This window comes from Coregonus clupeaformis, chromosome 28 (assembly GCF_020615455.1).
Source record: "Coregonus clupeaformis isolate EN_2021a chromosome 28, ASM2061545v1, whole genome shotgun sequence".
Taxonomy (NCBI): domain Eukaryota; kingdom Metazoa; phylum Chordata; class Actinopteri; order Salmoniformes; family Salmonidae; genus Coregonus; species Coregonus clupeaformis.
The window spans coordinates 19,748,705-19,772,620 of record NC_059219.1 but is presented as its reverse complement, the minus strand read 5'-3'; the positions used below and the strand labels follow the sequence as shown (position 1 = coordinate 19,772,620).

Here is a 23,916-nt window from a genome sequence, read left to right as displayed (position 1 = left end):
AACAGCACAGATAGTAAACACCACATAACATTCACATGTGTACGTACACCATGTTACACAACAGGATCAGAATATATCGGCTAACAACGCCTTTAGTTTGTTCAAAACAAACGAGCTTGACAGCGAGTGGTATTCGTGAGACAAACACAATGCCTCCTAATGGTTTTATCACGTACTCGCAGTTGGGGTTTCTATGAAACGTCTTTGCTTGAGATAGCCACTTTATACTGATACGCATCACATAATGACACATTGTGATGTACGTGATATGATCCTCTGTGTACAGGTGATACCAATCCAATTGAATATCCTCCTTGTGGTCTCCTGACCACACAGCCAAAGCCTTTGCAGCCTTTGAGTCTCTCACTTTCACCGGTATGTAACTGTCCAGGGCGTCGTGAGCGACATGCAGATGCCTAGGGAGAGACCTGTCCACACTCCACTTGTCCACAAACTCTGGGTAGCACATCATTTCCCCGTTCACCACGTACACCTTTCCGAAACAGTTGAAGAAGCAGGATATCATCTCCATTCTGGGCCCCGTTATCCCGATCAACGGTCTGGGTATGTAAGTGGAAGACACGAATAGTGCACGTGCAGTGGGTTGCTGGAACGTGAACGGCTTTCGAATGCCCTCCAGTCTATCGGTTATGAACTGGGTGTAGGCATTGACAAGTACATCTTGTTCCAGAGGAGTTGCGTACTGGTCCCCACAGGAGGAGTCCAGGTCTAATACTAGGTCATAGGCAAAGTCTTTGTCCATCACCTTTCCATTCCTTAACAGACCATCAGCGTTGACCGCCTGTTTACCACCTCTAATGACTACATAATCCACAGAGTAGTCTTTGTACACACCTCTTGAGGACGCCATATTGTAACATTTACTGATCGAGATGGTCTTTCTATAACATCTTGCTTACACATAGACTACACCTAGTCGTTTGACACGCCTGCCTGTAGTACATAAACAGCATTGGTGTATTCATACAATTACTTCTACGCAGCATCTCTCTCAGGTTAACATGGGTATTCTAATATCCAAATGTCTAATGCACTCCCATCGGTGTTGAGGTCAATGTTGCTCTCGCCGGGAGCATTCTCCACCCAGACGCCCTGGAGATCACCCTGCACCTGCTCCACATCAGCTGTGTCCATTCTCCAGGTTCTTACCCTGTCGCTTCGGCCTCAACTGCGCTTATCTGACTTCACTCTGGCGTCTGACACTGCTTGCATCATGCCCAGTCTGCAGAGTCACTTCATGGTTTGTCCTGCTGAGTCCTGTCTTTCCAACATCTGAACGGGAGAGGGTTGCAATGCTCTCGGCCCCTGGCGCGATGGTTGTGAGCGTAATAGATGAGCCCGGCCTACTGAGACACTGAGTGGACTGTTGACTACTCGAGAGGTTGTGTGTATTGTGCTACTTTTCTGCAACTTTCAAGGTTATGTGTGCAATGTACTTTACAATAAAACGTGCATCCCTTAACCAGACGTCCATAGTTTTGTTTCACACAGACACAAGTCCCAGAGATGCTCAAATGGATTTAGTATATCCTGTGTTACATGCTAAACCTGTACATGTCCACAAACCACAGGCTACAGCCTTGGCTGAGTACAACAGCCTTGGATGGATACAGCAGCCTTGGCTGAGTACAACAGCCTTGGCTGGGTACAACAGCCTTGGATGGATACAGCAGCCTTGGCTGAGTACAACAGCCATGGCTGGATAGACAGCTTTGGCTGGATAGACAGCTTTGGCTGAGTATAACAGCCTTGGATGGATACAGCAGCCTTGGCTGGGTATAACAGCCTTGGATGGATAGACAGCTTTGGCTGGGTATAACAGCCTTGGATGGATAAACAGCCCTGTGTGGATGTTTGAACTCCATAGCCCATTGGTATAGCCCATTGGTAGACAACTATTGGTTGTGCTGATGAGCTTGGCTGGATGGTTCCAATACCATGGTGTTTACATAAAAAGGCTGCCCCATTTCCCTATCAACCTTGTCAGTGGCTTGTGTCACCTAGTTCTCTACAATGGCATCACTTTTCAATGTCACGTTCGATAATGCTACACTCTTCAATAGGCCTTCCAACTACCCGGAGTCCAAGGGCCATTGTTATAATCTCTATGAATACAGCCGCATCTTTTACATCCCTGTCTGTCACGCGCTCGTTATGATCACGGGCTTGGTTGTCAACCTGTACATGCTCATCAGGCTCCACTGTTCCTGTTCAAAGGACTCTGGTAGGCGAAAGAAAGGCCTTGGTGATCTCGACGTTTTTTTTTCACATATGGGAGTCTGTGACATAGTCAGGTTGCTGACTACCCCGCTCTGGGTTACTCAGACCATTCTCATGAAGGGCTGGGTGTTTGGCTACGTGGTGTGCAAACTGATGAAGGGAGTGATTACGGTGCGTAGCACCGGTCTTACTCCTTGAAAAGGTGTACACACAAGCATGTCCCACCAGCTCAGCTACTGACATCTCTCGTTTGTGCTTCTATTTCCACAGTTCAGTTTCCAGTACGGAATACTTATCATGGTCTATATCAACATCGAGCGATACGTAACTGTGGTACACAACAGGACAACTCTCAAGTGCATGGCGTCCAGGCGTAGGTCGAGCAGAAGGAGAACCGTGTCTCGATTGTGCGCCTGTGTGCCAGCCGTCTCGGCTCTCTTGGACATATGCTATTACACCGTTCGCCCCATATCCGGGACTACCATGATGTGTTTGAACGTTATGCATCCTCATTCTCAAATTGCCACCTTGTGGGGTAGGATGGCACTTTGTTTCATGTTACCCATAGTTGTTCTTGTTTACTGCAACGGAATGATAGTGTACAGTGTCAGAAAGCACGTGAACCGGAATGCGTTTGGGGGTAAGATGACAAGGGCTCAAGTCCTGCCCTTCCTCACGGCTGCGTTCTTTGTGTGCTGCTGGATCCCCTGGATGGGCAGCACCCTATATTACCGATGGCATATGGAGTGTGAGGAAGTGAAGTACGTGGTCCTCAATGTCTGCATGGCTATTGGGAACATGCACTGTATCACAAGTCCTACTCTGTATATATTTATGAGGGTCCGCAGGGACACAAAGAGCTCCTTTAGTCTCCGAACTGCACATACTCCTCCATCTCACCAAAGGCGCATTACCGGGAGACGGTCTGTCTCTGATGAATAACAATGAATAAGAGTGAGACTGGATGAATCCACTGATTTGTTTTGTTGGTCTATGGTAAACGAAATGCTGATATATTGGTGTGCCATATTAGTGTGAATAGTAGTGGTCTCCTACTGTGTGGTATACATCCCTGTGTAATAAATAAACTATCTGTCCAAACTACTACCTGTGTTGTGTATTGGGGTATCAGCTGAGTGAGGTAACAATACACACACATCAATAAACACACCAATACTCTCAAAGGGTGCCAGAGTAACTCGACTTTATTGTACAACGTTTCAGGTATCAACACGGATACCTCACACACATAACTGACTGACACATCATTCCATTCCCCTTTTCTAACACAACCCCAGTAGCTCCAGAGTAGTTCTCCTATAGTCATACGGTCATAGACATATAGGCAGGCGATGTCTCTCGGTCCCACTAGGGTGATACCTGGACACATAGACACAAACCCTATACATAAATATAATATAGGTATGGACACACGACACACTACACAATACTTTTGGCTACATGTCTACATATACACCAACACCCAAACCCAAACCCACACCCCACACCCCACACCAAAGCCCAAGCACACCACCAATAAACACCCAGACTCATTAGTTAGTGTCCTCCAAGGTTTACCCATCCACCCTTGTTCGTTTTCTCTTTCTCACTCTCACATCAACTGAGGCTCTCCGCTGCTGCTGCTGAGCGTTATTAGTCCTTTTACGGCCCTGGACCTGGCCACTTGTCATTGGCATGGGTATCTCTCCCATATCCAAATGTTGAGTCCTAGGCTCTTGAACAGGCGTCATACCCTTTCGTATGGCGAGCGCTGCAAGGCCGTTTGTCTCACGCAGAGCCCCTATCATGGCACTGAGGTTGGTTGACTTCCGAGCCCTGGCACTTATCAACTCTCCCTTTGAGACCATCATGGTCGCAGCGTAGTCCCGTTTCAACATCTCCACAGAGAACACGTCAGAGCCATGAACACTGTTAAACACCTCGGCTGCGTCCATCCACTCCCAATCCTCCTCTAGCTCGACTAAGTGACCACGGTTATCACGGTTGACTGTCAAAAGCATCTTGTCCTGGTGATACACAGTCCGCGTTGTACAAAAAGAGCTCACGTTTTTCACGGGTACACCCGAGTACTCGGTTGTGTACACACTCAGTCTGGGCCCGTGGAAGGCTCCTCTAGGGCCTCGTCTAGATTCTCTCAGGTGCCCTTTGTCGTAAGCTTCCTTAGGTGCATTCCGAGACATCGCCCTTTTGATAACCGCCCCGTAATACAAGGGAGCGGAGCACTGGAACATCTCCCCTCCCAGCACGCACTTGTTGAACGTAAGTTCGTTCAAAGGTTCTATGGCAGCCGTGGCCTCAAGTATCACAGAGCGCACCGGGTCATTGTTGAAGTCCAAGGTGAATAGCAATCTGGGCGTAGAAGGCTGCTCATCGCCACACCCCTCGCTGCTATCGTTCGCACACTGGCCGAAAGCATTGACGCCTTCAAAGTCTCCCTTTTTCGTAGGCGTCCAACATCGCTGTGCCCAACTGGTCCCAAAAGCCAGAGTGGGAACTGGGTGCATATATGGCTATCATATCGTACACTGCTTCAAGTGGCACAGTGATAGACCCTACTTTCTTGTAGGGATTCGACTGGCCTTTCCTGAGGTGTGGAGCATTTTGGTTCGTGGCGTATCTGTACGTGCACAGCTTGTAGTTCTTCATTGCAAGGTTCCTACCCTGTCGAGCTGGGACCTTGCATGTTGAGCAGAGCATCAGCATGTTGTGCGCCACGTCATTGCCGCCCTTGATCTCTTTCTCAGGGAAACACATACCATCTATACCAAAAATGCATAAGTGTCCATTTTTTCAAACTAGTCTTCAGGTGCTGCTCATGGATCTGGGTTAAGATGTACCCTAGCACCTTGCAGGCAAAGCGACCCTGTATGTCGACCGCACGGGGACATATGTCCGGAAGACATGCAGCAGCACACAGCTTGTAGACAGCATTGGTCTCTAGGCATATTTGTCCGAAGGATAGCTGGTTCAGAGCTTTCAGTCTGTTCCTGTTCATTTGCATCATGTAACCCCTCAAGTCTGGCAAAAAACTCTCATCGGGGATCTTGGTCCATGGAGGGATCCAAATGTCAAAGACAAAGTGGCACGCCAACTTCATGGCCTCGGCAAACACCAGCTGGTTGATGCAGAAAGAAACCCTCCGGCTGGTGACTCCTGCGCACACAATGTGGCTAGCGTACAGGGCAGCCACGCAGGCGTCTCTGGCGGTGTCGAACCTCAACCCGAACTGCATAATCTCAGACTCTGCAATCATTGTAGCGGACTGGATCAGGTTCTGCCTGTACAGGCACACTGCAGCTATCCGATCCATGTTCAGTTTCTCCACGGTGTCCTGTATCTGCTTGGTGCTACGCGTGCGGGTCACATGCTCTGGGAACTCTGATTCCATGATCATAGACCGATCGGCCCAAGCGTCGCTCACAAACCCCATAGTGTTGGTGTTCCACACAAAGCCGCAGTTGTGCACGGCGTTGTACTTGACTGTGTCCACCTTGCCGCTGCTCATGTCTCTGGTCACCACATCGCTCTCCAGTACGCTGGTGTCCAGGAGGTTCTTGAACGTATTGGGGATCACGTTGGACTCCTTGTCTACGGATTTAATGTTCTTCTCGTGGGTTATATGAGCGTCGTCTATCATCACCACGCAGGAGGTCCGCTTCTGCTTGTACTTGAACGCTTGCGGGGTGAAAGACGTCAGCGTCTCTATGCACCCTCTTACCCTCCTGAACTGGTAGTTGAGCACGTTGTTTGCGTAACTCTTACCTTCACCGGGTCCAGTGACATTGAAGAGCATAACCCGTTCGATTGTGTACCTGGGAGCGGTGTTTGTGATAATGTAATTGAATGTGGTAGACGCCTGAAACAACCTGCCCACTTGCAGGCTGTCACAAAACAGGTAGCGCACCAATGCTTGGTCGTACACTTTAATCGGATCCAGAGTGGTGGCCTGTACCGAGTTGTCATCTTGATCGCCCGGTGATAGGTACAATGACTCGTGGATCTCGGCTAGGCTGTGACCGAGAGACAAGCTAGAGTTGCTCATTTTGTCGTCTATCACGTCGCTCAAACCTTTGTACAGGGAGTCTGTGTCGTTGACCTGGTGCTTGACAAGCATATTGATGACAGTGTCAGCTATGCTGTCGAACTGCCTGCGTCCTCTGTACTTGACTTTCATTTCTTTGCTCAGGCGCTCCAGTTTACCCAGATGAGGGTACAGGTGCGCAAAGTAGTAGCTGTGGTCGTCTTTGCTCACCATGAAGGGGTGACGCTTCGGATGAGTTGTAGAAACACGAGTACGCTGTCTGACACTCTCCGCTGCAAGCTCCGGAAGGGTCCTTGGAGCGCGTTGGCTTGCAGTAGCACTGTCCGTTCTTCAGCAAAGATGCCAGAGCTCGCGTCCTGCGTCTGCTCTTGATGTCGCATAACACCCTGTCAATGCGGGTTTTTGTGATAGGCATGTGCCTATGGAGCAGTGATTTCACAAATAGGTCCGGGTTCTCCCTGTCTATGAGTGTATCCAGAGTGTACCTGAATACCAAGAGTCCTCTGATGTTCACCTCGCTGCTTCCCAAGGAACCGTTGAGGTCACTGGTGAACGCTTTCACTCTTTCCAGGAACCTCAGGTCCTCCGCTATGTTCGCGTTATACCCAGATTGCATAACGGTCTGGTTCAGCCATTGAGTACTGGTGAGTTTAGACACAAGCGATAGGAACAACTCCTTGCCTTCTCCTTCACTGGCGCTGTCGGTAATCCTGCCTATAGAGTTCTCCAGAGCCTTCAGATTTAGGTCCACAATAGGCTCTGGTAAGAGGATCACCTGCCTCCCAGATTGGCAGGACGGTGTGTACATGGAACCCTGGAGCTCCTTGACTTTCTTCTTGTCGACCATGTTTGAGTTCAGTGTGTCGCTGCGGATATCCACCCAGTTGAAAATTGAGCCAAGCTCTCCCTTGCTGTCTCTCATGGCTATCATAGCGTTGTTGAGGGATGATGCCTTTTTCCTAACCAGTTGCAGTCGCATGAAGGCGTTGTCACGCTTCCTCCAGCGTTTCATTCACAGCCGCTGATGTTGCTGGCATGGATGAGGTATTGTCGTTGTTGATGTCCTCCGTGTCATCTCGTCTGAACACGTCCATGTTGACACTCATATTCATGAGACTGAGCAGGTGGGTACCGGACATGTACTCGTCCGTATCATCTGAGGCTGCGGCCTGTGTGTCCAACTGGGATTGCGGGTCCTCGGTGCTCATGTCTAGTACTGAAACAAAATAGGCGCCCTCTAGCGAAGTCCTCTCTGATAGGTGGTGACATGCTGCAGAAATCTGTGTTCTCAAGAGTGACTTGGAAAACCTCCCCTTTGAAGCAATATGTCAGGTATAAGAGGAACTGAAAGGTTGCTCTGTCGTTTGGTGACAAAGCGCCGAAAGACGACTCCTCAGACAACCGGTCGTGTAATATGTCAGAGTCAACCGCTAAAAACAACGCTCTCCTACTGGAAGGCACCTTGGCCCTTTGTACCACAGCTGTGTTTGCCTCTCTGTGAGGCACTATGTTACACTCTGTGGACATGGCCTTGACTTTCGTAGCTGCTGCCATGGTAGTCTGGGCTTGTCTGGTCTAACATATATTGAGCCCTGTGCCTTTCTCTCCTAACCCTAGTATCCCCAGCCTTGGTCTGATGGATCATCTGTGTTCTGATAGTTGTGAGCCCTGTGCTGATGGTTCAGCTATTGTCTGATGGTTGAGCCCTGTGTGGATACTCAGCATTAGCGGATGATTCAGCCCTATGCATATGGTGGATATTTGAGCCCTGTGCTAATAGTTCAGCTATGTTTGGAGAGAAGAGGCTTGTGTGGATACTCAGCATTGTAGGATGATTCAGCCCTATGGGGATATGTTTGGAGAGAAGAGGCCTGTGTGGATATGTGAATAATCAGCACTGGCAGACAGTTTAGGCCTGTGTGAATATTCAGCTGTGCGGGGACAGTTGAGCCCTGTGCTGATGGTTCAGCTATGGTCGGATGGTTCAGCTCTGAGTGGATAAGTCAGCATTAGCGGATGATTCAGCCCTATGCATATGGTCGGATTGTTGAGCCCTGTGCTGATGGTTCAGCTATGGTCTGATGGTTGAGCCCTATGGGGATATGATCGGACAGAAAACAGCCCTGTGTGGATACTCAGCATTGTAGGATGATTCAGCCCTATGGGGATATGTTTGGAGAGAAGAGGCCTGTGTGGATATGTGAATAATCAGCACTGGCAGACAGTTTAGGCCTGTGTGAATATTCAGCTGTGCGGGGACAGTTGAGCCCTGTGCTGATGGTTCAGCTATGGTCGGATGGTTCAGCTCTGAGTGGATAAGTCAGCATTAGCGGATGATTCAGCCCTATGCATATGGTCGGATTGTTGAGCCCTGTGCTGATGGTTCAGCTATGGTCTGATGGTTGAGCCCTATGGGGATATGATCGGACAAAAAAACAGCCCTGTGTGGATACTCAGCATTGTAGGATGATTCAGCCCTATGGGGATATGTTTGGAGAGAAGAGGCCTGTGTGGATATGTGAATAATCAGCACTGGCAGACAGTTTAGGCCTGTGTGAATATTCAGCTGTGCGGGGACAGTTGAGCCCTGTGCTGATGGTTCAGCTATGGTCGGATGGTTCAGCTCTGAGTGGATAAGTCAGCTGTGGTCGAATGGTTCAGTCGCCGATCAGCCCCTTGGTGGTGTATGCTCCTTTCTCACCCCAGCTCCGATGCCTCATGCCTCATCCTAATACATTATACATTGGCTATCCGGATCTCATATAAACTACTTTTATTGCCAGCAGATGTCACTAGGCTTCGTACACCGTAGATCCCTAGAGTGTGAATCATGAACAAAGCTTTGCCGTTCGTGGACATTTTCCCTGACATCTACCCTGAGCGCAGAACTGTCAACCCTGAACTGGAACCTAATCTGGTTGGGGTTATGATCAAATCTGTCTTCTTTCACAGACAGGAAGAGGTGCTCTTGTGCAGAGGTTTGGTGGTGCAGGCTCGAGACAGCATCATCTACACTACAGTACACTTTAAGGTTACTGGTATAGCGCCTGTTGTGGCCTATGACCTAGACTTGATTTGTGATCAGGATGGTGAGGAAGAGACCTGGGAGCTGGTACGGAACACTTGGTCCAGACACTTAGTTGCGGAGCCAGTGCCTGTCCGCGCTCTCCACGATGACATTAAGCGAAAAGTAAATGCTCTGGTATTCCCGCTCAAATCTATATCATTGGCCACAAAGTACTTGGAAACCGTAAGGGGCTCGCTGACTTTCGGAGACTTCTGCCCGGACAGGGGCTACTACATTGCTCGGGACGGTAACACGCCTGCCCTATGCTCCGATGTCATGTTTGGAAGGGTGTATTTCATACCTGCAGACAGGCTGAACGATGTCCTCTCAGCCTCAGACCTCATCTATGATCATGACAAGTCGGAGGCTGAGGCTGAGCTCTTTGACAGTAAACACATGCCCTATTTCTACAAGGCAGCGTGTCTGGACATCGAGACGGTGTTTGACAAGTCATACCGGAATATGGCCCTAAGATGTGAGTCTTTCGCCTACAAGTTCCCCTACTGCACCGAGCGCATGGTAGAGGACATGACAGAGTACAGGAATAAGCTGGTCCAAATACTAGACACTGGCAGGAAACAGCTGCCCCGACAGAGTAAACACGTTTCCATACCAGCTCTGTCGCCAGACATGCCAGGTCAGCAGCACGAGATAACTTGCGTCTCTCTCGTGATCATCAACTCCCATATACCCAAGACATCACCCGAGCAGCACAGGAAGCTGCTGATAGTTGTCTATAACAAATGTAAGGTAACACAGAACTGTTACCCAGAGGCCAACCACGAACTGGCAAGGGGCGCAGGTTTAGATGATGTCAAGAGGATTTCAATACACCCCGTGCTCCGGAGAGCTCGCACTCCTGGAGACAATGATCCAAGTGCTCTACCACCAGGAAATAGAACTCCTGTACGTGTACAACGCCGAATTCGACATCAGGGTGATTGAGCAGCGTGTGCATTTCTACGCTGAATCAAACTACGCCAAGCGCCTCGACAGCGCTACCCAGAAACGATGTTCCTCTCTATTGCAAGCCTGGCACGGGCTCTTTATGACCAGGGCCCTGGCCAAGGATGTGTTGCCTTTCTTCCAGTTTGAAAACGTCGTTACCTGGACATGTACAAGGACATGCTGAAGAACCTAGACTCTGTGTTGATGCACGGGACCTTGACCGAGTACAAGCTCCAAATGATATCTGTGCACATCGAAAAAGTTCAACAAAGGCAAGGCCAAGCTGGGCCACTTCAAAATGAACAGCTGCGGTATGAACATCATCGATCTGTACAGGATGGCTGGGACTAGAGAGATCAAGTTTCAGTGCACCAGCATGAAGTTGAACGGCGTTGCCCCCTTTGTCATCGCAAAAGCCAGGGCGCTGCACAGAAAGCCTCCGAAGGACACCAGAAAGCTTTGCAAGCTGGCAGATGTTGGTTACTGTCAAATGGACCGAGATGATCAGGATGGGGGAAGAGTCTCTTTGCTGTGCTAGTCTACAACTTGGTCGACTTCGCAGTTGTGCGCCAGGCTGGCTAAAGTCTTCAGGCCCGTATCAAATCTGTTCCATCGATGTAGGACCACTCTCAATATAGACGTCGTGGTGCACGGCCGAGGGGATATGTTTGGTGGATTCGTGCAGAGCATTCACTCGGTTCAGCTCCCTCAGCTTAAGTTTACACTTGATACTCTCAGAGTGAAAGCCGGACCATTGGGTATGGAATTAAACAGCCGCTTGAGATGGGACCCGAGGCTCCAGTCTGACAATGGTGATAGCGAGAAGTGGAAGGGGGAGCTGTGTGTGATCCTCTCACGGGCCTACACTATTCCGGTCCCGGAATGGGACTTGAGCTTTCGTTTGACTTCTCGAGTATGTACCCGTCCATCATGTGCGCTCTCAACATCTCACCTGAGACCACCATCCCTTGGCCTCCCGTGAACTTCCCCCATGATCTATCTGGTTGGGTTTGTTACAACTGGGAAGCTGAGGGGTTTGAGTCGCATCGCTCATTCTCAAATCCGACCAGACCCAAGGATGTTTTGTACGTGCGCCGGCCGTATTCGCTTCCTCGGTGGAGTACTACCTCAACCAGCGAGCCGAGTTCAAGAGGAAGCTCAAGAACCCTGACATCAGTGAGGCCGAGCGGGCCTACTACAAGATGCAGGAGGGAGAGTGTAAAGTCCTTGCCAACTCCTTCTACGGAACGGCTCCTCACCCTTGCGGGCCTCTCATATCTGGCCACGGCAGGCAACAGATTGCCGTGGTAAACAGCTGCGTGGCTACCTTTTACAAGCACCGCTGCCCCGTTGTATACGGAGACACCGACAGCGTCATGGTCTCAGCTGGATACGGACCCGGAGACCTTCCTGAGAGTGACGTGCCCGACCTGAGTCGTCGTGTGCAGAGACAACGCGCCCGGTCGGGATAGTGAAAACAAACTCCTGGAGAGCTTCGCGTGTAAGGCCCGGACGGCTTTGGGTGACAAGTTTAAACGGGCTGGCGAGCAGGTGCCTGCCTTTCTGGACTATGTGCACACCGCCTTGGTGGAGGACACTCTCCAGAGGATGTACGTGATAGGCCGAGGTAACACACACCAAAATGTAGTCAGAGACCCGAGAGGAACATTCACCAAGGAAGGCTATCCCGTCTACGCGGCCAGAGTCCCTGGGTCTGAAGAATACACGGACGTACGGGACCCTTCGTAAAACACAGGCGAGTCAAGCTGGAATATGAAAACAGTTGCTCCATATACTGCCACGTAGCTAAGAAGACCTATGTGGCTCTCACTCACAGCCTAGACGACAACGGGGATCTGTCCTCTGTCTCCGTGAAAGTTAGGGGCCTGTCGGCCTTCAAAAGCATGCGGTCCCCTTGCGATTCTGCAGTTACGGACACCTTCATAGCTTGCGTAATGAGGGAGACTGCATCAAACTGGAGACTGACAATGTCTCCTGCTTCTCCACTTCTCCCTGGCACAAGCTCAAGCCCGGCGATGTCATCTTGTACCTGGAGCGGGAACCCCTCGTTGACGATATCGGCCGGTGGTTAGAGCTGCATCGAGCTAGCTCCTTTCTCATCCCCTACAGAGTGGAGGATGTTCTAACCTTGCAGCTGGACTCTGGATTCTCTGGGGTCTCCACGACACTAGTTCCTGCTGGCGCCTCCGGGTCTGACTCGGTCGATGCCGTAAAAGTGAGAACGCTGTACAAGGACTGGACATACTGCATGAACCACATGTTCTCTAGCAAGCAAGCCATCCTCAGAGACTTGCTCACGTGCAAAGCTTCTGAGCTCATTGCGTCCAAGATGGGAGCGGGGTTCTTTCCTTGGAGCACTCTCATCAAATCCTCAAAGAACAAGTGCTTTAGTCAACAAACACTGGATCGCTTTAAAGTTGCCAACTCCAGCGTGAAAACCACCTACGTAGAAACTGTAAAGACGTGGCTACAGCAGATCACGGGACTCTCCGTCAAGCCTGTCGAGTGCATCGAGTATCACAAGTGCAACCCATGCGAAGCCGCTTTCTACAGATACCCGTTGAACCTCCAGGCTAACACAGGGTGTATCACGGCCATGTTCGGAGGCTCGCTCATGTGCGAGGCCAAAGTCTCAGAATCCGGAAAGGTCCCTGAGAGCGATAGGGAGTACGGATGCGACCTTCAATCAGACCTTAACACCGCCCCATGCGATGATACCTCGGACCAGGTTCGCCAAGCACACCAGGCCACATTCATAGGTTCCTCCTCTTGTCACACGGAGCTCATAGCTCACCCCCTACCAGCCTTTCAACAAATGTTTCGCCAACTCTAGGGTGTTGATAGCTCACTACTCAGACTGTACCTTGGTCAACCGCTCCGGGAAGCTTGTGGCTCACTGCATTATAGACTACTGCTTGCCTCGCTACATGTACAGCTCTGCTCTGGGTGCCCAAAGCCTGGATGATTGTAAGGAGCACCTGCTCACCTCCGTCGCCTCTATCAGAGAGAGGTTGAAGAGGGGCACTGTGACTTTCAACACCGTAATGAACAACTGCCCCGAACACATGATACCGGCATGCGGGACTCGGGAGTTGGAACACCTAAGGATAAACAGGGAGACAGTAGCTCGTCTACCGGGTGAGAAACTTCGAGACATGCCTCAAGGTGATCACCGAGGACATGTCCCTAAAGCCCCGAGACGTCTACAGGAACCTAAGCGCTTTGCTCGGGAAAAGGCTCACCGAAGCCATCTCTGAAGGCATAGTGTCCCTCAGAAACGACGACTCTTTACCTCGTCCCTGCTCGGACACCTTCATCTCGATTTCCGTGCCGACTGTCATGCTGACAGACGCGGGCATTGACTCCTCTACCGGGAGCCTGTCCATAGCGAGAAGCGAGCTGTGTGAGAGGACTCTAGTTGACCTGGCCGGTCTTCTGTATCAGACCGTACTGGTGTTGCATGTGCACACTCCCGAAGCGTTCAGCTCAGCGGCCCCTATGTACCCCGGCTCGGTTCTTTGCATCATGCCCTACTCCTGTGCCGACACCACACTCATGAGCACGTGGATGGAGACCTTCAGGGAGAAGAAGTGGCTCATACCCATCCAAGCCAAGCTCGGCAAGAGGACGCGTCCTCCCGTAGATTGCAGACAGGTTACATATCATTGCGCAGGCTGTAAAAACTTCTACAGAGACCTGTTTGCAAACAACGTACCGGCCCACAAGCTTATCCAGCACGTCTACGGCCAAGACAAGAGGAGAAAGATAGGACAGTGTGTCAACGAACACGCTGGCTCTCTTGATCCTCGCTCTCCTCCACATTGCCCCAAGCAACCCTCTGCTAAACGTTGACTGAGATGAAAATCACCATATATATGAATCCGTAGATACGCGTCAATCAAACACTGGAAAAGGTGTATCCCCCCTTTTCAAACCCAGCTTACACCCGATTAAGAATGTCTTTCAGTCAGAAGGAGTACGTTTTCTCCCACACCATGACCAGGGTCAGTCAGGCCCATCAGCCTGCTACATTCAGAATCGACCTGAACGGCCTCATACCCTTCGGAGACTGCAGCACCCTGTTCACAATTGACAACATGAGTGTTACAGCGTACAAGCAAGGCACTTTGGAAAGAATACCAGTCAAGTTCACCGTACTCAACGATAACAAGACAAGGGTCCTGACGAGCGATCCGTGTAAGCTTTCCTCAAAGTGGCAGGTGGACATTGACTGTGGATCCTGTATGAAGATAGCCGGCACCCGACGCAGTACCTTTTACACGCAACCCATCTATGTACGATGAAGAAAACAGGCAGGCTCTCGTCAATGTCTTGGCGTTCATGATGTCAAACAGCCTCTGGACCTCGGACAGAGCGAGAGGGGCTCTCGATGTCCTCCTTGGCTTTACTCGAGGGCAGTTTGAATTCACCTGCGACCTGTGTTCTGAGATTGGCGTCGCCTGCATCATGAAAGGCCAAGGTGGACTTCCGTCATTCTCTTTCCCTCGGTGTGCGGACGGTTACGTGTGTATACCTTCCCACCAACCCAGCTCTGACAATGACTATGTGGCTCTCAGAAATCTCCTAGCACTCTTGAGATCTGCTTCCCTTGACAACCTTGACATTGTAACACGTGTTACTCAGGAGATGGCAACGGACCGTTCATTGCGAGAGCTTGAATGTACATCTTTCCCTACTAGAAACAAATACAAGGGAGACATTTCAATATCATACGCGGCGATGAAATACATTTCATCCCTGTACCATACCATGAGCGAGTACGCTGATAACATGGCCATAGTAGACAGCCGTACGCCTCACATCAGAGTCTTGGTCGAGAGCCCCTCTGGGAACATAGGTGAAATAACCGGGTCTATGTCCCTAACCATAATATACGGATCAACTATCTCTGCCATCTATGGAAGACTCATCAATGGCTTGCGGCCTGCGGACGATGACCAATTAGAGAGTATTGCAAACATCTCACAGTTGAGCACAGACGTGGTCATCAGGAGGACTCCGTTGAAGTTTATGTTCAATAAAAATATGACGTTAAACGATTGGTGTACCTTCTACTATGGGTGAAATGGGCAGGCTGGCAAGTGAATGGTATATGTAATGTGTTTTTTTTTGTGTGTGTATAAATAAAACAGATCATGAAATGGATGGTTATGCACTGTTGTGTATTGATGGCAAGTCATATACTATTGTCAATGACGTGATGAGACTGTCCATCTGATGTTCGTACATCTCTGTGACTACATACTCTAAAGCCAGGTATATAGGTTTGCAAACAGATATTGCCATCACCAAGCTGACCACACATGTGTTGTTGATGTTATATCCAAGCCTATTCGAAATGATATGTTGAATAATCCCGTAACGTTACTTAGGATTGGTAAACATGGTATGGGTGAGGACAGGTGTATATTATTGTACAGTGTGTGAATAAAGAGTCAAGCATCACCACACGGATGGTCATTTATGTATTTATTTATGCCAGGACATAACAGGTTACACGGTACACTTCAATTAAACTCATACAGGCTGACACATGTTCATCATTGCACATCCAGCTCCTTTGGACCTATTGCATCACAGGCAAAGGTCTTGTCACAAAGGTGACGTTTTTAACCGTTGTCATGTATACCACAACATCTCTAATGGTAGATGCCTTTAACTCGTACCCAAACTCAAACCCAGACGTGTCAAAGCGTAACAGAGTATATATGTCCTTTGGGACGTTACAATTTCAAACAGCTATCCAGGACTGTTGTCATCCATATGACAGATTGCTGCAGCATTGAAAATTACAACCATGTTGTATCCAATGTATGCCAGTTTCCATCATTTTCGGTACTGTATGGAACAGGCTTGCGGGATTTGTTACGGCCACGGAGCGAGTCAACATTGCTTGCCATAGTCACACACCCTAGTTCTGTATATGTGTAATGCTCATCAGAGGTCCTTTGCTGGTTGCCACATGCTACTTGATACACACATCAGTAGTACTACAGGTGTAAATAATTCCGTTGAGATGTGCTATGCATAGCATTCTACGGTTTCCTCCATCTCTGTTCACGTTCATAAGGGCTTGCCTTTATGAAGCGTTGTAGCTGAGGTGGCATGTCACCCTCGATATACTCAGCCCTTTCCATTGTGCTCCTGCAGAGCTCTTGCATCGTAGGAAAGGGCCTGGTTACAAATGTCAAATTTTCAAACGTTGTCATGTAGTACAGCAAACCTCTCAATGTGGGGAAGGGGTCACCGGTCCCACAAGTAAACCCCGAACGATCAAAGGTTACCTTATATATTTTGTCTTTTGCTGTTACAATTTCAAAGAGGTAGCCAGGACGCTCTTCATCCATATAACAGATTGAGGCAGCCGGATTTTGGTATTCCTCTTCCATCTTTTCTAGATCCTTTATCACTTCTATGTGCTCGCATGACCCTGGGGAACTGCCAGATGAAAGTCCCCACCATGCACCTTTCAGGGACTGTATCATGTCACGCATGTCTTCCACTATGCGTTTGCAGCAGGAACCCAGGTTCGGAGGTTCGGAATGTCTCCCGGTGTAGCCATCAAGTACCCGTGTGGGACTTCTGCAATCAGATCTTGTATCATTCTAACTGGGTTTTTATATTGGAATTGTACAAAGTCGGTGCATCTGTAATGTCCTCTTGTGAGGTATACACCAAATGTGATCACGGTATTCTCATCATATTTCACCATACCTGAACACACTCCTCCAGGCATTGAACCAAAGTATCCTGCCATTACAATGGCTCCTACATTAACCTCAGGTCTGTTCATCAGAGACATAATCTGCTGTTGAGATACGGATCCCCACCAACATCGGTCTTGCATCCAGCCTACAAATGACGCCCATGTGTTGTTCAATAGATGCCAGTTGCCATAGTTGTTTTCCATTCCTACTCTTTGCCTACAGAAACGGAGTGAATCGAAGTTGCTTGTCTTCACATACGCCATAGTCCCTAATATATTTGCTATATGTTTCATGTGCATCGGCTATAGTATGCTACACACATCGTAAGTAGTACGTACTGGTAAAGTGATTGAGCTAAATTAACATTTCGGTACTAATCTTGGGTTACTATATCCGATGGGTATACACCTGTATATCGTTCACTCAACCCATTGTTCATATCACAGTCTGCATGATGTCTGAGGAGAGTGGTATAGAAACCGAAACCAGCGAGCTCAGCGCGGTAGGATAAAGTCATTACACCCTAGGTTACGCACTATGCTTGTACAAGAGATGATACTCCTAAGTACTTGGTATGCTTTCTGAAATTACTCTCCACTCCACAGGTGTCTACCGTACTACTGAGCCGTTCCGTAGGTACTCAGATATATTGTGGATGACTTTGCTGATCATATTGCATGCACTGTTGTACATACCATGACCATTTGCAAATTCTACTTTGCTATTTCTTTCCATACAATATACATCTTAGGAGAGCGATTACATACTAACGTCTGACAGAGAGGAACCTCAACATCCTGAGTTACACCAACTGCATCCCCTGTTGCACCCCGAGGTCCTCAACCATGCACAACCTCACCCTCAACCAGCGTTGCCTCCTCTTCACCAGGGTAACAATGCAGAGGATGACATGGTAGATATTGAAATGTGTAATGTGATGGCACATTCACTGTGTGTATGGACTATGGGTAATGTGATTACTCTTCTGTCTCCCAAGTACATGGCCGATGACGAAGAAGAGTATGAGGACGCCTACGTGCCAATTGAGGAGGATGACTAAGGAGAAGCCCTGTTTATTCCTTTGATGACCCATTGTATGATTATGTATGTTTACGTTCCAGATTGTATATTGTGCAAAGTCACTGTTTGTGTATGGATATTGTCAGACTGAAGGGTCCAATGTACTATTTCAATAAACGTGAATGGACATTCGTAGTTTCACAAGTATTTTTTATTTATTCACAGATATCCATAGACATGTATTACAACACAAGGAGGCTTACATTACAATGTACATGACATAGTACAACAGGGATACACCACTCATCACATAAGCACCTATAGTTGCAATACATTACAGGTTGCTCGTGAGTGTACGACGCGCTGTGGATTGGCAATGTAATCTACATCCCCTAAGCTCTGGTGCGCGTGCATCAGGGAACAGGGTGGAGATACAAATGTGACTCTGTCAATCCTGCTGATGTAGGACAGCACACCTGCGATATCTGAGAAGTGTGCCCTTGTCCCTACTGTAAAACCAAAGGTATCGAACGTCACCTTGAATCTATTCCCAAATGCAGTGACAATGTCAAACAGGTATCCCAGGCTGACATCGTCCATATAATGAATTGCTGCAGCCGGGTTCTCGTACATTGGTCCTTTCTTTCGTAGATGCTCTATTACTTCACGGTAATGGGGTGACCATACTTCGTTGCCGTATGACGCTCCCCACCATGAGTCTTTCAGCACCTTCATCATGTAACACATTTGTCCCGCTATATGTGTCACGGAAAAGTAGTCTGGGTTGTGAGGTATTGTCCAATGTTGACGCAGAATGCGCCCCTTCACCCAGCTTATCGACCAGATGTCGTATTATGTCAATTGGCGTAGAGAAGTCGCCCTCTACCAAGTCCTTACATATGTAACTGCCTCCACAGATGGCCACATGAAATGTCAGTACTTCGTTCTGAGTCTTCGCCGTAACCGAACATACTCCTCCGGGCATGTCACCAAAGTGTGCCGCAATAACAATATCTCCAAAGCGAATCTTAGGTCCGCCCATGAAGGAGCTAATCTGATCTGCAGAGACTGAGCCCCACCAGCGCTCACCTAGCCATTCTAGAAAGGAGTGCCACGTTCTGTTCAATATCGACCACTTAAGCATGAGATCTATCTGCTGATGTTTTTTAGCATCCTCCTCGGCTCGAACCATATCTTCAACATCGTCATCGTCAACGTCGAAGTAGTCGTCAACCGCTTCTTTGTAAACATTGTCCCTGTCCACATGTCTGGTGTTTGACCCGTACTGGGGAGGGGTGTCCTCCTCCTGACTCCTGGTGTCTTCCACGGTATCACTTAGAGTGTCGTGTTCGTGCTCATACGTCCAATCATTGTAGTCACCTGCCATTGTTGCTTGGCAATCGGTCTCTGAATCGGACCGGTTGGAATCTGCAGGAGCTGAATGTGTGTTGTCTACAACTGTTCCCGCATGCATCTGAGTCATATAGGTGCTGGTCGTCCACAGGGCTGTTGTTTGACTCGTACTGGTCACCGGGTTCTGTTTCCTGAAGCCTGGTGTCCTCCAGTTGATCACCTAGAGTTTCGTATTCAAATGGATACATCATGCTTCCTTCCCAATCGATCTCGGAATCGCACCTATCGGAATCGGAAGGGTTGAATGTTTTTGCGTACAACCGTTCTCGCATGAATCTGCTCCGTAAAACATTTGGTCGTCTACAGGGCTGTTGTTTGACAAGTACTGGTCATGGGGTTCAGCTTCCTGAAGCATGGTGTTGTCAACATTATCACCTATAGTTTCATATACATTTCCATTGTCCTCTATTGGGTCTCCGTGATGTTCCTCACACGTCCAATCATTGTAGTAACTTGAGCTTGGTGATAGCCTTGCACTCTCAAAATCGGACCAGACTGAGGCTGAACACTCGTCTCTTAGTGGCGTAACACTGGTCCTACTTCTATCTACTTTGCAGTACCCATAGCAAGACAGCATCTGATGCCTCTGGACGCAAACAACTGTCTCAAAGTGGTTACCAACATTCTCCAAATAGATCCCCTGGTTAGACACCTTTACACCATTACAACGGTGTATAAGCCACCTCCCGGTGTAGTATGTATATATGCTGACACCCAAACAATCTGCAGCTGCTTGAATCTCCACTTCCGTAGCCCAAGTACCTAGAGAGGCCATTTGTGATTTGGTAATGTAGTCTGATACTGAACGGTAGCCACTTCTCAACATGCTGGTGTATATCACATCATTGCTTTGTAGCTGCTCCACGACGACATTTCGAATGGTTCTATGAAACTCATCTGTACCACAAACCGCTTCACTGACCGCTCTGAAGAAACAATTGCCGTCGCCTTTTATCGGTATGTTTTTGCACGGAGCCCCTAACTCACCAGTGACTTTACTCAGTACAGACTGGTCCTTGAAGCAATTCACCTTCAGCCTGTTGCAAAGAACCTGCGCATCTGCAGCCCCGATAGGGTTGAACTGCTTCTCTCTACATGGGTCCCCAGTAGCAAGCATAGTATCCTGACACCCCGCCATCAATTAGTCTATTCTACTCTAGAGGTCTTTGCTATTGTCATTGGTAAAGTCATTAATACCTGCTTCACCGGCTTGTGGACTGTGTGAGTTTGGGTATGCGATTTAAAAACACCCCCCTATTGGACCACATTCCGTGGACTGTACCGCTGTACTGTTTGAGTATGGATGATAACCCTCCCGTTGTCCTGGTATTCTGTACACACGCCGTGCCCTCCGGGTCGAACTGTCCCCCCTCTCACTAAAGGCCCAGTTGGAACATGTGGGACAGTATGGGTGCGAGCAGCCTTTGCAGATGTATTTGTTACACCTGGTGCACACCGTGTGTGTTTTACAGTCCTTCTTTGTGGGGCAGACCTGACACCTCTTCCTCTTACTGGGTTGTGCGGGGTTGGGTGCTTGGGCCGGTGGTGCTGCGTGGTCCGGTGCTGCGGGGCGTGATCCCGCCGGGGCTGATCACGATACGTAGCCCTCTGAACAGCTTTGACGAGCGCCGCAGAGGCTTCGGTGCGAGGGAGACGGGCCCTTCTTTGTATGAACGGAGTCACTAGTGCCTTTCCCAGCTGCTCGAGGAACACCCTCCTCTTGTTTCTCTTGCCAGGCATCCAAGTGGGGTTGAGCTCTCGCCATATGACAAAAGCGTTGTAAGAGGACACGTCAAGGATGTTGTGGAAGATGACCAGGGGCCAGCGCGCGGTCATCCTCCTGCAGCTGTAGGTTCCAATCACCTTGTCTAGGTTGTCCACACCTCCCTTGTTGCTGTTGTAGTCTAGGACGATGGCCGGCTTCTTGTCCTGGCGGCGGCTAACGTGAGCCTCGGTGTGCAGCGTGCTCAGGAGTAAGACGTTCTTGTTTTTCTTTGCCAGGTAGGACACTAGAGCGGTGGTGGACGTGAAGGCGAACTTGGAGGAGAAGAGGAGCCTGTCCTTTGAGGCGAGCAGCGCCTGCGGGAGCTCTGGCTTGTTCTTTCTGACTGTGCCGACCACGGTGACGTTCCTGGTCAGGAGCTGGCGCGCGAGCTCGTATGAGGTGAAGAAATTGTCGCAGGTGACGTTGTGACCCCTGAGTCCCTGCGTCAAATCGAGCACGACCCTCATCCCCTGGTTCTTCTCGGGGCCTCCGCATGTGGCCTTGCCGGTGTAGACCTGCATCTTCCAGGCGTAGCTGGATTTGGAGTCGCAGGCCACCCATGTCTTGATGCCGTATTTGGCCGGCTTGCTTGGGATATACTGGCGGAAAGGACATCGGCCTGGAGGAGAGAGAGAGCGAGAGAGCAGAGCGAGAGAGAGAGAGAGAGAGAGAGAGAGAGAGAGAGAGAGAGAGGGAGAGGAAAGACAAGAGATTAGCTTTAGCGTGTTGTGTTGTGTTGTGTTGTGTTCAGTGTTGTGTTCAGTGTTGTTGTTGTGCTCTTGTACGGTGTTGTTGGCCCCGGCACACCTCTGAAAGGGACCAGTTGCTCGTCCACCGTCACGTCGGCCCCGGGGGTTGTAGAGGAGCGGCAGCCTCTCGACCCACTTGTCCCAGACCTCTCTCACGGCCGCAAGTTTGTCACCGCCGCCTGCTGCGCGTCTCTCGGCTCTGGTCTGACGGTCGTCGAAGCGAAGGAGTCTCGAGTAAGCGTGAAAGACTTTGAGCGGCATGGTTGCGCGGAAAATGGTCCTTCCGCTCTCGGCGTCCCAGAGACTAGAGGCCGCTTCGCCTCGGGACCTGTACACGCCGGCTAGGATGAGCAGCCCTACGTAGGCTCTCAGGTCTGTGGAGTCCATCGCTTTCCAGCGGCCGCCGCCGCGGTCGCGGTCTTCGTGGACTTCGTGGTGGTCGTGGTTTTCGTGGTCGTCGGCGTAGTGGCGGCGGTGGTCGTCGTCGCCGTCGTCGCCGTCGCCTCGGGCTCCGTATTTTCGAACGCCCTCCAGATTGGTCATCTCCAGGATGATGTCTTCTATCTCGGGTGTGAAAAACAAGCGAAACGTGGAGAGGATGTCGCGGGCTTGGCCTACGGCCTGCCTAGTAGGCCCGGGCCTCATGTCCTCCGGCACCTCAGCAACCGGCCTGTTACTATTTGCCGCTGCCGCGGCCCCTCCGACGCCCCGATTGTTGTCACAGGGCACCGAGCACCATTGGATTTGGCCGTTTCTCGACACGAATGTCTCTCTTTCCACTCGAGGGATATCGTGTTGTGTTCTGGGGCTGATGCTGCGGCGGCGGCGGCTGCTGCGGCTGCGGAAGCGGCGGAGGTCTCCTCGCTCTCCTCGCTCACTTTCACCTTCCCCTTGTTCTTCCCCTTGTTGTTCTTCTTCTTCTTGTTGGTCGTCGTCGTCGTCGTCGTCGTCATCGTCTCGTTCGTCTTCTACGCCTTGACCTTCTTCTACTTGGACATCGTCCTCGTCATCGGCGGCGTCGGCGGCTGCGGCGTCGTAGTCGTCGTCGTCGTCGTCCTCTGTGGTCTCCTCGTCCTCTGGGTTGTATTCCTCCCCGTCTTCTTCTTCGGACGCTTCCTCGTCCGCTTCCTCATCGCAGTCAGAGTCATTGGAAAATATCTGTTCTAGGACCTGTTTGGCCGTGAATCGCACAGCACTCATAATAGCTTCGGCACCCAGGCTGGGGAAGTCCCCAAGACCTCTCTCTTCGGCACGTGTCCGGACATGCCACGGAGGCAATATTAGTAGTAGTAGTAGTAGTAGTAGTAGTAGTAGTAGTAGTAGTAGTAGTAGTAGTAGTAGTAGTAGTAGTAGTAGTAGTAGTAGTAGTAGTAGTAGTAGTAGTAGTAGTAGTAGTAGTAGTAGTAGTAGTAGTAGTAGTAGTAGTAGTAGTAGTAGTAGTAGTAGTAGTAGTAGTAGTAGTAGTTATTGGTGTTGGTGTTGGTTTGGTGTTTGTTTACGGCTTACCTAGTACCTCTGGCTCAGAGCTTATGCCTCTAACGTGTAGCCTGGGTCGTTTTGACCCAGACAGGACAGGACAGGACAGGACAGGACAACGCTAGGGGTTATACAGCAACTCGCTCTAACACTCTGACATGTAGCCTGGGTCGTTTTGACCCGGTCAGGACAGCAGGTGGAGACATAGAGCGAGTTGCTCTAACACCTAGGCTCTAACACGTAGCCTGGGTCTTTTTGACCCGGTCAGGACAGCGGGAGGGGATATACAGCCACTCGCTCTAACACCTAGGCTCTAACACGTAGCCTGGGTCCTTTTGACCCGGACAGGACAGGACAGGACAGGACAGGACAGGACAGCGGGAGGAGATATACAGCGAGCCACTCGCGCTAACACCTAGGCTCTA

At 49.9% G+C, this 23,916-nt stretch overlaps 1 pseudogene; it reads right to left on the bottom strand.

Moving 5' to 3' along the window:
* Window positions 1-18,536: 18,536 nt before the first annotated feature.
* Window positions 18,537-23,215, bottom strand: LOC121560078 (annotated as a pseudogene).
* Between the last annotated feature and the right edge of the window lie 701 nt (window positions 23,216-23,916).